This window comes from Pseudophryne corroboree, unplaced genomic scaffold (genome assembly GCF_028390025.1).
Source record: "Pseudophryne corroboree isolate aPseCor3 unplaced genomic scaffold, aPseCor3.hap2 scaffold_90, whole genome shotgun sequence".
In the NCBI taxonomy this organism is placed as follows: Eukaryota; Metazoa; Chordata; class Amphibia; order Anura; family Myobatrachidae; genus Pseudophryne; species Pseudophryne corroboree.
The window spans coordinates 1,922,287-1,935,073 of record NW_026970479.1 but is presented as its reverse complement, the minus strand read 5'-3'; the positions used below and the strand labels follow the sequence as shown (position 1 = coordinate 1,935,073).

Sequence of the window (12,787 nt, the reverse complement as noted above, 5' to 3'; positions counted from 1 at the left end):
AGTGATTAAACAGCTCTTCATTTTCTGGCTTTATTTTTATGCTAACAAATTTGTTCTCTGAAAAGTGTCCACAAAGCCAAGTATCTGATTAACATCTTTGTAGGGATGGTTTTTCACCTATTACTAAATTAAACTTGCTTCATTGGAAAGGCAGCAAGATGCATCCTCATTTCAATATCTACTGAAATAATACAGGTTGACACCAGGAAACATTAACGCCACTGCATCCTTGCCGATGATAACCTCAAGTTGGGTCATTCGGTGCTGCAGAGTCGTACGCACTCTTCCACCCGTTCAAGAGCTTTGGTATAACCCCATGGTTCTTAATGTGACCCCAGCATCCTCTAGGTCGTATGAGAAAATAGGATTTTAATACCTACCGGTAAATCCTTTTCTCTTAGTCTGTAGAGGATGCTGGAGTTCCCTTGTGCTGCCTCAGTTGAATCTCCTTTACTTGACAGAGATGTGCCTGAGCAGCGGCCCTCCCCAGCCCTATCCCAAATCATACTTATTTTGCATAGGAGATACCATGGTCATGAAGATTATTCTCCCAGGGTGAGGTTCATTCATTGCATTCTGGGTATGCTGACCCCTGTGATTTCCCCAAATGTGGGTAACTCGACTGCATTATTTGTGGTAGTGGGGGACTGTGTTTGTGTTTTCCTCTGGTCAGCTCTGGTAAAAGTCAGATTTCTTTGTTTCAGATCTTCCTCTAGCCTTGTTCTTCTTTCGAGAGTTCCCTTGTGCTGCCTCAGTTGGATCTCCTTCACTTGACAGGGGGGTGCCCGAGCAGCGACCCTCCCCAGCTCAAGCCCAACTCCTACTTACCTGCCAGGTGAGATACTATGATCATGAAGGTGCTTCTCCCAGGGCAAGGCTCACCCATTGCACTCTGGGTGTGCTGCCCCTGCGATTTCCCCAAATGTGGGAAACTTGACTGCATAATTTGTGTTTCCCCTGGTCGGCTCTCGTATAATTCAGATCTCTTTGTCTCAGGTCTCTCTCCAGCCTAGTTTGCTGTCTGTTTCCACTTCTTTTTTCTTGAGCCCCTCCCTTTTATACCCTTGTGCACTATCCTGACTTCTCCTCCTGTCTGCTTACTTTGTGCCTTCCAATGCACAATGCAAACTACACACCCTTTTACTTGCCTTACAGAGCAGCTCTGGAGCTGTTACAGTGCCAAGCTGCTGTAAGAAATCAGCTTGAATGCTTCAGGGGCTGGGGCATTGTCAACATGAGCCCCACACCGAAGGAGGGTGGGGGTGTTTAATGCGAACTAAGGGTCATCCAAGCGCCGCAAAAGGCCGCCATGCCCTGCATACCCCTTTTCTCTTTTCATATGCAGATGAGGGTTCCAGCCAACTTTGGCCCACTGCTTGGATGACATCACCGTATGCAAATCCATCTTCTGCAGAACTTCCCCCAGGAATGCTTGTACTAGTTATTGCATTTGGTTTGTTGTTTGGGGGTGCTTCAGTATTAGGCAGCCTTCTGCCCTCCCATGTTCATCTGAAAATATGTGTTCTCCCTGCAGTTGTTGTCTCCAGATGAGAGTTCCCTTGTGCTGCCTCAGTTGAATCTCCTTTACTTGACAGAGATGTGCCTGAGCAGCGGCCCTCCCCAGCCCTATCCCAAATCATACTTATTTTGCATAGGCGATACCATGGTCATGAAGATTGTTCTCCCAGGGTGAGGTTCATTCATTGCATTCTGGGTATGCTGACCCCTGTGATTTCCCCAAATGTGGGAAACTCGACTGCATTATTTGTGGTAGTGGGGGACTGTGTTTGTGCTTTCCTCTGGTCAGCTCTGGTAAAAGTCAGATTTCTTTGTCTCAGATCTTCCTCTAGCCTTGTTCTTCTTTCGAGAGTTCCCTTGTGCTGCCTCAGTTGGATCTCCTTCACTTGACAGGGGGTGCCCGAGCAGCAATCCTCCACAGCTCTGGCCCAACTCCTACTTACCTGCCAGGAGAGATACTATGATCTTCACTGTTAGGGCAATCAGGATGTGGAATTCCCTGCCAGGGAAGGTGGTAATGGCGGACTCTGTAATTGGATTTAAAAAAGGAATGGATACATTTCTGAATGAAAAAGCTATCCAAGGTTATAATACTTAAAATATCAACATGGTTAATCCGGGGGTAACATGAGTTGTAGTAGCTAACTAGTCATAAAACATTATTCAGCAAGTATGTAGAATCATCACAACTTAAAACAGGTTGAACACGATGGGCAATTTGCCTCTATTCAACCTCAAAAACTATGTTACTATATGTTACTATATTACTATGTTACTGTAGTATACAGAACACCACAATGCAATGAGCAGTGATAGTGAGCACTGATGAGGATACTAGAACTGACACTGAGCAGCAAGATGCAGCACTGGACTATTAGTAATGTACTGTAGTATGCTGAGCACAACAATGCAGCACAAGACAATGAGCAGTGATACTGAGCACTGATGAGGATACTACTGAGAACTGACACTGAGCAGGAGAGACACACTACTAGTATTACTGAGCAGCAATAAGTATCCACTGATACTGAGCACTGATATTGAGATTTCCACTGAGAGAACATAGCCACGTCCTCTCCGCTCTCTCTTCAATGCACGAGTAAAAATGGCGGCAACGCGCAGCTCTTTATATGGAATCCGAATCTCGCGAGAATCCGACAGCGGGATGATGACATTTTCCCTTGTTCAGGTTTTCCGAGTCAGGCGGGAACAACCGAGCCTGCCTCGTACCAGTGTAAACCACGTGGAGTTCGTGGGGAATTCGGTTCTCGGAGAACCGAACCCGCTCCTCTCTATCTTATACCCATCAATTTTTTTTATTTTCAATCTAAGCCCCTGCAGTTTTCTGTAAGCATCTGCTTTGCTATGATGATCAACAAGTCACAAGGGCAAACACTCAGGGCTTGAGGCGTAGATCTTAGGACCAGCTGCTACAAGCATGGCAGAGGTGTCACTATCACTGGTGACACCCAGAGAGGTGGCGAGGGAGATTGTAATGCAGTGCGCGCAGATAAGCAGCGCAATGGTAAAAAGGAGGCATGGTTTCATAGGTAGGGGCGTGGCCTGGTGGCCTGAATCTACATTTTGTTGCTCCGGGTGTCCCGGGGGTTGGGGGCTGCACCGGGGACTAGTGTGTGAGCGGTGCTGGCTCCTGCACAGTGACATGGCATGGCCACTAGAGATGTGCACCGGAAATTTTTCGGGTTTTGTGTTTTGGTTTTGGGTTCGGTTCCGCGGCCGTGTTTTGGGTTCGAACGCGTTTTGGCTAAACCTCACCGAATTTTTTTTGTCGGATTCGGGTGTGTTTTGGATTCGGGTGTTTTTTTCAAAAAACCCTAAAAAACAGCTTAAATCATAGAATTTGGGAGTCATTTTGATCCCAAAGTATTATTAACCTCAATAACCATAATTTCCACTCATTTTCAGTCTATTCTTAACACCTCACACCTCACAATATTATTTTTAGTCCTAAAATTTGCACCGAGGTCGCTGGATGACTAAGCTCAGTGACCCAAGTGGCCGACACAAACACCTGGCCCATCTAGGAGTGGCACTGCAGTGTCACGCATGATGGCCCTTCCAAAAAACACTCCCCAAACAGCACATGACGCAAAGAAAAAAAGAGGCGCAATGAGGTAGCTGTGTGACTAAGCTCAGCGACCCAAGTGGCCGACACAAACACCTGGCCCATCTAGGAGTGGCACTGCAGTGTCACGCAGGATGGCCCTTCCAAAAAACACTCCCCAAACAGCACATGACGCAAAGAAAAAAAGAGGCGCAATGAGGTAGCTGTGTGACTAAGCTCAGCGACCCAAGTGGACGACACAAACACCTGGCCCATCTAGGAGTGTCACTGCAGTGTCACGCAGGATGGCCCTTCCAAAAAACACTCCCCAAACAGCACATGACGCAAAGAAAAAAAGAGGCGCAATGAGGTAGCTGTGTGACTAAGCTCAGCGACCCAAGTGGCCGACACAAACACCTGGCCCATCTAGGAGTGGCACTGCAGTGTCACGCAGGATGGCCCTTCCAAAAAACACTCCCCAAACAGCACATGACGCAAAGAAAAATAAAAGAAAAAAGAGGTGCAAGGTGGAATTGCCTTGGGCCCTCCCACCCACCCTTATGTTGTATAAACAGGACATGCACACTTTAACCAACCCATCATTTCAGTGACAGGGTCTGCCACACGACTGTGACTGAAATGACGGGTTGGTTTGGACCCCCACCAAAAAAGAAGCAATTAATCTCTCCTTGCACAAACTGGCTCTATAGAGGCAAGATGTCCACCTCATCATCCTCCGATTCATCACCGTGTACATCCCCCTCCTCACAGATTATCAATTCGTCCCCACTGGAATCCACCATCTCAGCTCCCTGTATACTTTGTGGAGGCAATTGCTGCTGGTCAATGTCTCCACGGAGAAATTGATTATAATTCATTTTAATGAACATCATCTTCTCCACATTTTCTGGAAGTAACCTCGTACGCCGATTGCTGACAAGGTGAGCGGCGGCACTAAACACTCTTTCGGAGTACACACTTGTGGGAGGGCAACTTAGGTAGAATAAAGCCAGTTTGTGCAAGGGCCTCCAAATTGCCTCTTTTTCCTGCCAGTATACGTACGGACTGTCTGACGTGCCTACTTGGATGCGGTCACTCATATAATCCTCCACCATTCTTTCAATGGTGAGAGAATCATATGCAGTGACAGTAGACGACATGTCCGTAATCGTTGACAGGTCCTTCAGTCCGGACCAGATGTCAGCATCAGCAGTCGCTCCAGACTGCCCTGCATCACCGCCAGCGGGTGGGCTCGGAATTCTGAGCCTTTTCCTCGCACCCCCAATTGCGGGAGAATGTGAAGGAGGAGCTGTTGACCGATCAAGTTCCGCTTGACTTGATAATTTTCTCACCAGCAGGTCTTTGAACCCCTGCAGACTTGTGTCTGCCGGAAAGAGAGATACAACGTAGGTTTTAAATCTAGGATCGAGCACGGTGGCCAAAATGTAGTGCTCTGATTTCAACAGATTGACCACCCGTGAATCCTGGTTAAGCGAATGAAGGGCTCCATCCACAAGTCCCACATGCCTAGCGGAATCGCTCTGTCTTAGCTCCTCCTTCAATGTCTCCAGCTTCTTCTGCAAAAGCCTGATGATGGGAATGACCTGACTCAGGCTGGCAGTGTCTGAACTGACTTCACGTGTGGCAAGTTCAAAAGGTTGCAGAACCTTGCACAACGTTGAAATCATTCTCCACTGCGCTTGAGACAGGTGCATTCCACCTCCTATATCGTGGTCAGATGTATAGGCTTGAATGGCCTTTTGCTGCTCCTCCATCCTCTGAAGCATATAGAGGGTTGAATTCCACCTCGTTACCACTTCTTGCTTCAGATGATGGCAGGGCAGGTTCAGGCGTTTTTGGTGTTGCTCCAGTCTTCTGTACGTGGTGCCTGTACGCCGAAAGTGTCCCGCAATTCTTGTGGCCACCGACAGCATCTCTTGCACGCCCCTGTCGTTTTTTAAATAATTCTGCACCACCAAATTCAAGGTATGTGCAAAACATGGGACGTGCTGGAATTTGCCCAGATATAATGCACGCACAATATTGCTGGCGTTGTCCGATGCCACAAATCCACAGGAGAGTCCAATTGGGGTAAGCCATTCTGTGATGATCTTCCTTAGTTGCCGTAAGAGGTTTTCAGCTGTGTGCGTATTCTGGAAAGCGGTGATACAAAGCGTAGCCTGCCTAGGAAAGAGTTGGCGTTTGCGAGATGCTGCTACTGGTGCCGCCGCTGCTGTTCTTGCGGCGGGAGTCAATACATCTACCCAGTGGGCTGTCACAGTCATATAGTCCTGAGTCTGCCCTGCTCCACTTGTCCACATGTCCGTGGTTAAGTGGACATTGGGTACAACTGCATTTTTTAGGACACTGGTGAGTCTTTTTCTGAGGTCTGTGTACATTTTCGGTATCGCCTGCCTAGAGAAATGGAACCTAGATGGTATTTGGTACCGGGGACACAGTACCTCAATCAAGTCTATAGTTGGCTCTGAAGTAATGATGGATACCGGAACCACGTTTCTCACTGCCCAGGATGCCAAGGCCTCAGTTATCCGCTTTGCAGCAGGATGACTGCTGTGATATTTCATCTTCCTTGCAAAAGACTGTTGGACAGTCAATTGCTTGGTGGAAGTAGTAAAAGTGGTCTTACGACTTCCCCTCTGGGATGACCATCGACTCCCAGCAGCAACAACAGCAGCGCCAGCAGCAGTAGGCGTTACACTCAAGGATGCATCGGAGGAATCCCAGGCAGGAGAGAACTCGTCAGAATTGTCAGTGACATGGCCTGCAGGACTATTGGCATTCCTGGGGAAGGAGGAAATTGACACTGAGGGAGTTGGTGGGGTGGTTTGCGTGAGCTTGGTTACAAGAGGAAGGGATTTACTGGTCAGTGGACTGCTTCCGCTGTCGCCCAAAGTTTTTGAACTTGTCACTGACTTATGATGAATGCGCTGCAGGTGACGTATAAGGGAGGATGTTCCGAGGTGGTTAACGTCCTTACCCCTACTTATTACAGCTTGACAAAGGCAACACACGGCTTGACACCTGTTGTCCGCATTTCTGTTGAAATACTTCCACACCGAAGAGCTGATTTTTTTGGTATTTTCACCAGGCATGTCAATGGCCATATTCCTCCCACGGACAACAGGTGTCTCGCCGGGTGCCTGACTTAAACAAACCACCTCACCATCAGAATCCTCCTTGTCAATTTCCTCCCCAGCGCCAGCAACACCCATATCCTCCTCATCCTGGTGTACTTCAACACTGACATCTTCAATCTGACTATCAGGAACTGGACTGCGGGTGCTCCTTCCAGCACTTGCAGGGGGCGTGCAAATGGTGGAAGGTGCATGCTCTTCACGTCCAGTGTTGGGAAGGTCAGGCATCGCAACCGACACAATTGGACTCTCCTTGTGGATTTGTGATTTTGAAGAACGCACAGTTCTTTGCTGTGCTTTTGCCAGCTTAAGTCTTTTCATTTTTCTAGCGAGAGGCTGAGTGCTTCCATCCTCATGTGAAGCTGAACCACTAGCCATGAACATAGGCCAGGGCCTCAGCCGTTCCTTGCCACTCCGTGTGGTAAATGGCATATTGGCAAGTTTACGCTTCTCCTCCGACGATTTTTATTTAGATTTTTGAGTCCTTTTTTTACTGATCTTTTGTGTTTTGGATTTTACATGCTCTGTACTATGACATTGGGCATCGGCCTTGGCAGACGACGTTGATGGAATTTCATCGTCTCGGCCATGACTAGTGGCAGCAGCTTCAGCACGAGGTGGAAGTGGATCTTGATCTTTCCCTATTTTTGGAACCTCAACATTTTTGTTCTCCATATTTTAATAGGCACAACTAAAAGGCACCTCAGGTAAACAATGGAGATGGATGGATACTAGTATACTTATGGATGACGAGTGACTGACGACACAGAGGTAGCTACAGCCGTGGACTACCGTACTGCGTCTGCTAGTATAGAGATGATAATTAATGATATAAAAAAAAAATATATATAACTACTGTAGGTATATATAATATAATGACGGACCTGGTGGACACTGTCAGCAGACTGCTAAACTACTAGTATGAAGAAGATAGAAAAAAACTTCCACCACAGGTAGGTAGGTATACAATTATGGACGAGCACTGACGACACAGAGATAGCCACAGCCGTGGACTACCGTACTGCGTCTGCTAGTATAGAGATGATAATTAATGATATAAAAAAAATATATATAACTACTGTAGGTATATATAATATAATGACGGACCTGGTGTAATTCAGATCTCTTTGTCTCAGGTCTCTCTCCAGCCTAGTTTGCTGTCTGTTTCCACTTCTCTTTTCTTGAGCCGCTGCCTTCTATGCCCTTGTGCACTCTCCTGACTTCTCCTGTCTGCTTACTTTGTGCCTTCCAACGCACAATGCAAACTACAGGTAGTGCTGCAGGGCCCACACCCTTTTACCTTGCCTTACAGAGCAGCTCTGGAGCTGTTACAGTGCCCAGCTGCAGCAAGAAATCAGCTTGAATGCTTCAGGTGCTGGGGCATAGCCAACAAGAGCCCCACACCGACGGAGGGTGGAGGTGTTTAATGCAAACTAGGGGTCAGCCAAGCGCCGCAAAAGGCCGCCATGCCCTGCATGCCCCTTTTCTCTTTTCATATGCAGACGAGGGTTGAAGCCAACTTTGACCCACTGCTTGGATGACATCACCATATGCAAATCCATCTGCGGCAGGCCTTCCCCCAGGAATGCTTGCACTAGTTGTTGCATTTGGTTTGTTGTTTGGGGGTGCTTCAGTATTAGGCAGCCTTCTGCCCTCCCATGTTCATCTGAAAATATGTGTTCTCCCTGCAGTTGTTGTCCCCAGATGAGAGTTCCCTTGTGCTGCCTCAGTTGAATCTCCTTTACTTGACAGAGATGTGCCTGAGCAGCGGCCCTCCCCAGCCCTATCCCAAATCATACTTATTTTGCATAGGAGATAACATGGTCATGAAGATTGTTCTCCCAGGGTTAGGTTCATTCATTGCATTCTGGGTATGCTGACCTCTGTGATTTCCCCAAATGTGGGAAACTCAACTGCATTATTTGTGGTAGTGGGGGACTGTGTTTGTGCTTTCCTCTGGTCAGCTCTGGTAAAAGTCAGATTTCTTTGTCTCAGATCTTCCTCTAGCCTTGTTCTTCTTTCAAGAGTTCCCTTGTGCTGCCTCAGTTGGATCTCCTTCACTTGACAGGGGGGTGCCCGAGCAGCGACCCTCCCCAGCTCTAGCCCAACTCCTACTTACCTGCCAGGTTAGATACTATGATCATGAAGTTGCTTCTCCCAGGGCAAGGCTCACCCATTGCACTCTGGGTGTGCTGCCCCTGCGATTTCCCCAAATGTGGGAAACTTGACTGCATAATTTGTGTTTCCCCTAGTCGGCTCTCATATAATTCAGATCTCTTTGTCTCAGGTCTCTCTCCAGCCTAGTTTGCTGTCTGTTTCCACTTCTTTTTTCTTGAGCCCCTCCCTTCTACACCCTTGTGCACTATCCTGACTTCTCCTCCTGTCTGCTTACTTTGTGCCTTCCGATGCACAATGCAAACTACAGGTAGTGCTGCAGGGCCCACACCCTTTTACTTGCCTTACAGAGCAGCTCTGGAGCTGTTACAGTGCCAAGCTGCTGAAAGAAATCAGCTTGAATGCTTCAGGGGCTGGGGCATGGCCAACATGAGCCCCACACCGAAGGAGGGTGGGGGTGTTTAATGCGAACTAAGGGTCATCCAAGCGCCGCAAAAGGCCGCCCTGCCCTGCATACCCCTTTTCTCTTTTCATATGCAGATGAGGGTTCCAGCCAACTTTGGCCCACTGCTTGGATGACATCACTGTATGCAAATCCGTCTTCTGCAGACCTTCCCCCTGGAATGCTTGAACTAGTTGTTGCATTTGGTTTGTTGTTTGGGGGTGCTTCAGTATTAGGCAGCCTTCTGCCCTCCCATGTTCATCTGAAAATATGTGTTCTCCCGGCAGTTGTTGTCCCCAGATGAGAGTTCCTTTGTGCTGCCTCAGTTGAATCTCCTTTACTTGACAGAGATGTGCCTGAGCAGCGGCCCTCCCCAGCCCTTTCCCAAATCATACTTATTTTGCATAGGAGATACCATGGTCATAAAGATTGTTCTCCCAGGGTGAGGTTCATTCATTGCATTCTGGGTATGCTGACCCCTGTGATTTCCCCAAATGTGGGAAACTCAACTGCATTATTTGTGGTAGTGGGGGACTGTGTTTGTGTTTTCCTCTGGTCAGCTCTGGTAAAAGTCAGATTTCTTTGTCTCAGATCTTCCTCTAGCCTTGTTCTTCTTTCGAGAGTTCCATTGTGCTGCCTCAGTTTGATCTCCTTCACTTGACAGGGGGGTACCCAAGCAGCGACCCTCCCCAGCTCTAGCCCAACTCCTACATACCTGCCAGGTGAGATACTATGATCATGAAGGTGCTTCTCCCAGGGCAAGGCTCACCCATTGCACTCTGGGTGTGCTGCTCCTGCGATTTCCCCAAATGTGGGAAACTTGACTGCATAATTTGTGTTTCCCCTGGTCGGCTCTCGTATAATTCAGATCTCTTTGTCTCAGGTCTCTCTCCAGCCTAGTTTGCTGTCTGTTTCCACTTCTCTTTTCTTGAGCCGCTGCCTTCTATGCCCTTGTGCACTCTCCTGACTTCTCCTGTCTGCTTACTTTGTGCCTTCCAACGCACAATGCATACTACAGGTAGTGCTGCAGGGCCCACACCCTTTTACTTGCCTTTCAGAGCAGCTCTGGAGCTGTTACAGTGCCCAGCTGCTGCAAGAAATCAGCTTGAATGCTTCAGGGGCTGGGGCATAGCCAACATGAGCCCCACACCGACGGAGGGTGGAGGTGTTTAATGCGAACTAAGGGTCATCCAAGCGCCGCAAAAGGCCGCCATGCCCTGCATACCCCTTTTCTCTTTTCATATGCAGATGAGGGTTCCAGCCAACTTTGGCCCACTGCTTGGATGACATCACCGTATGCAAATCCGTCTTCTGCAGACCTTTTCCCAGGAATGCTTGTACTAGTTGTTGCATTTGGTTTGTTGTTTGGGGGTGCTTCAGTATTAGGCAGCCTTCTGCTCTCCCATGTTCATCTGAAAATATGTGTTCTCCCTGCAGTTGTTGTCCCCAGATGAGAGTTCCCTTGTGCTGCCTCAGTTGAATCTCCTTTACTTGACAGAGATGTGCCTGAGCAGCGGCCCTCCCCAGCCCTATCCCAAATCATACTTATTTTGCATAGGAGATACCATTGTCATGAAGATTGTTCTCCCAGGGTGAGGTTCATTCATTGCATTCTGGGTATGCTGACCCCTGTGATTTCCCCAAATGTGGGAAACTCGACTGCATTATTTGTGGTAGTGGGGGACTGTGTTTGTGCTTTCCTCTGGTCAGCTCTGGTAAAAGTCAGATTTCTTTGTCTCAGATCTTCCTCTAGCCTTGTTCTTTTTTCGAGAGTTTCCTTGTGCTGCCTCAGTTGGAGCTCCTTCACTTGACAGGGGGGTGCCCGAACAGCGACCCTCCCCAGCTCTAGCCCAACTCCTACTTACCTGCCAGGTGAGATACTATGATCAGGAAGGTGCTTCTCCCAGGGCAAGGCTCACCCAATGCACTCTGGGTGTGCTGCTCCTACGATTTCCCCAAATGTGGGACACTTGATTACATAATTTGTGTTTCCTCTGGTCGGCTCTCGTATAATTCAGATCTCTTTGTCTCAGGTCTCTCTCCAGCCTAGTTTGCTGTCTGTTTCCACTTCTCTTTTCTTGAGCCGCTCCCTTCTATGCCCTTGTGCACTATCCTGACTTCTCCCGTCTGCTTACTATGTGCCTTCCAAAGCACAATGCAAACTACAGGTAGTGCTGCAGGGCCCACACCCTTTTACTTGCTTTACAGAGCAGCTCTGGAGCTGTTACAGTGCCCAGCTGCTGCAAGAAATCAGCTTGAATGCTTCAGGGGCTGGGGCATAGCCAACATGAGCCCCACACCGAAGGAAGGTGGAGGTGTTTAATGCGAACTAGGGGTCATCCAAGCGCCGCAAAAGGCCGCCATGCCCTGCACACCCCATTTTTATTTTCATATGCAGACGAGGGTTGAAGCCAACTTTGACCCACTGCTTGGATGACATCACCATATGCAAATCCATCTGCTGCAGGCCTTCCCCCAGGAATGCTTGCACTAGTAGTTGCATTTGGTTTGTTGTTTGGGGGTGCTTCAGTATTAGGCAGCCTTCTGCCCTCCCATGTTCATCTGAAAATATGTGTTCTCCCTGCAGTTGTTGTCCCCAGATGAGAGTTCCCTTGTGTTGCCTCAGTTGAATCTCCTTTACTTGACAGAGATGTGCCTGAGCAGCGGCCCTCCCCAGCCCTATCCCAAATCATACTTATTTTGCATAGGAGATACCATGGTCATGAAGATTGTTCTCCCAGGGTGAGGTTCATTCATTGCACTCTGGGTATGCTGACCCCTGTGATTTCCCCAAATGTGGGAAACTCGACTGCATTATTTGTGGTAGTGGGGGACTGTGTTTGTGCTTTCCTCTGGTCAGCTCTGGTAAAAGTCAGATTTCTTTGTCTCAGATCTTCCTCTAGCCTTGTTCTTCTTTCGAGAGTTCCCTTGTGCTGCCTCAGTTGGATCTCCTTCACTTGACAGGGGGTGCCCGAGCAGCAATCCTCCACAGCTCTAGCCCAACTCCTACTTACCTGCCAGGTGAGATACTATGATCTTCACTGTTAGGGCAATCAGGATGTGGAATTCCCTGCCAGGGAAGGTGGTAATGGCGGACTCTGTAATTGGATTTAAAAAAGGAATGGATACATTTCTGAATGAAAAAGCTATCCAAGGTTATAATACTTAAAATATCAACATGGTTAATCCGGGGGTAACATGAGTTATAGTAGTTAACTAGTCATAAAACATTATTCAGCAAGTATGTAGAATCATCACAACTTAAAACAGGTTGAACACGATGGGCAATTTGCCTCTATTCAACCTCAAAAACTATGTTACTATATGTTACTATATTACTATGTTACTGTAGTATACAGAACACCACAATGTAATGAGCAGTGATAGTGAGCACTGATGAGGATACTAGAACTGACACTGAGCAGCAAGATGCAGCACTGGACTATTAGTAATGTACTGTAGTATGCTGAGCACCACAATGCAGCACAAGAC

The 12,787-nt window shown here is 48.0% G+C and overlaps 9 non-coding genes and 1 pseudogene across 9 annotated transcripts; all 10 read left to right on the top strand.

Moving 5' to 3' along the window:
• The first annotated feature begins 504 nt into the window (after positions 1–504).
• On the top strand, positions 505–668 carry LOC135045026 (U1 spliceosomal RNA). Its single transcript, XR_010237561.1, has one exon. It is a non-coding gene; the product is annotated as a U1 spliceosomal RNA (small nuclear RNA).
• A 152-nt stretch (positions 669–820) lies between these two features.
• Positions 821–983, top strand: LOC135045192 (U1 spliceosomal RNA). The gene has a single exon (XR_010237720.1). It is a non-coding gene; the product is annotated as a U1 spliceosomal RNA (small nuclear RNA).
• Positions 984–1,638: 655 nt separating this feature from the next.
• On the top strand, positions 1,639–1,802 carry LOC135044923 (U1 spliceosomal RNA). Its single transcript, XR_010237459.1, has one exon. It is a non-coding gene; the product is annotated as a U1 spliceosomal RNA (small nuclear RNA).
• Positions 1,803–8,533: 6,731 nt separating this feature from the next.
• On the top strand, positions 8,534–8,697 carry LOC135044985 (U1 spliceosomal RNA). The gene has a single exon (XR_010237521.1). It is a non-coding gene; the product is annotated as a U1 spliceosomal RNA (small nuclear RNA).
• Positions 8,698–8,849: 152 nt separating this feature from the next.
• LOC135044551 (U1 spliceosomal RNA) lies at positions 8,850–8,984 on the top strand (annotated as a pseudogene).
• Positions 8,985–9,686: 702 nt separating this feature from the next.
• On the top strand, positions 9,687–9,850 carry LOC135044855 (U1 spliceosomal RNA). Its single transcript, XR_010237392.1, has one exon. It is a non-coding gene; the product is annotated as a U1 spliceosomal RNA (small nuclear RNA).
• Positions 9,851–10,002: 152 nt separating this feature from the next.
• LOC135044383 (U1 spliceosomal RNA) lies at positions 10,003–10,165 on the top strand. The gene has a single exon (XR_010236988.1). It is a non-coding gene; the product is annotated as a U1 spliceosomal RNA (small nuclear RNA).
• Positions 10,166–10,836: 671 nt separating this feature from the next.
• On the top strand, positions 10,837–11,000 carry LOC135044880 (U1 spliceosomal RNA). Its single transcript, XR_010237416.1, has one exon. It is a non-coding gene; the product is annotated as a U1 spliceosomal RNA (small nuclear RNA).
• A 152-nt stretch (positions 11,001–11,152) lies between these two features.
• LOC135044569 (U1 spliceosomal RNA) lies at positions 11,153–11,315 on the top strand. Its single transcript, XR_010237132.1, has one exon. It is a non-coding gene; the product is annotated as a U1 spliceosomal RNA (small nuclear RNA).
• A 671-nt stretch (positions 11,316–11,986) lies between these two features.
• On the top strand, positions 11,987–12,150 carry LOC135044840 (U1 spliceosomal RNA). Its single transcript, XR_010237378.1, has one exon. It is a non-coding gene; the product is annotated as a U1 spliceosomal RNA (small nuclear RNA).
• Positions 12,151–12,787: the final 637 nt, after the last annotated feature.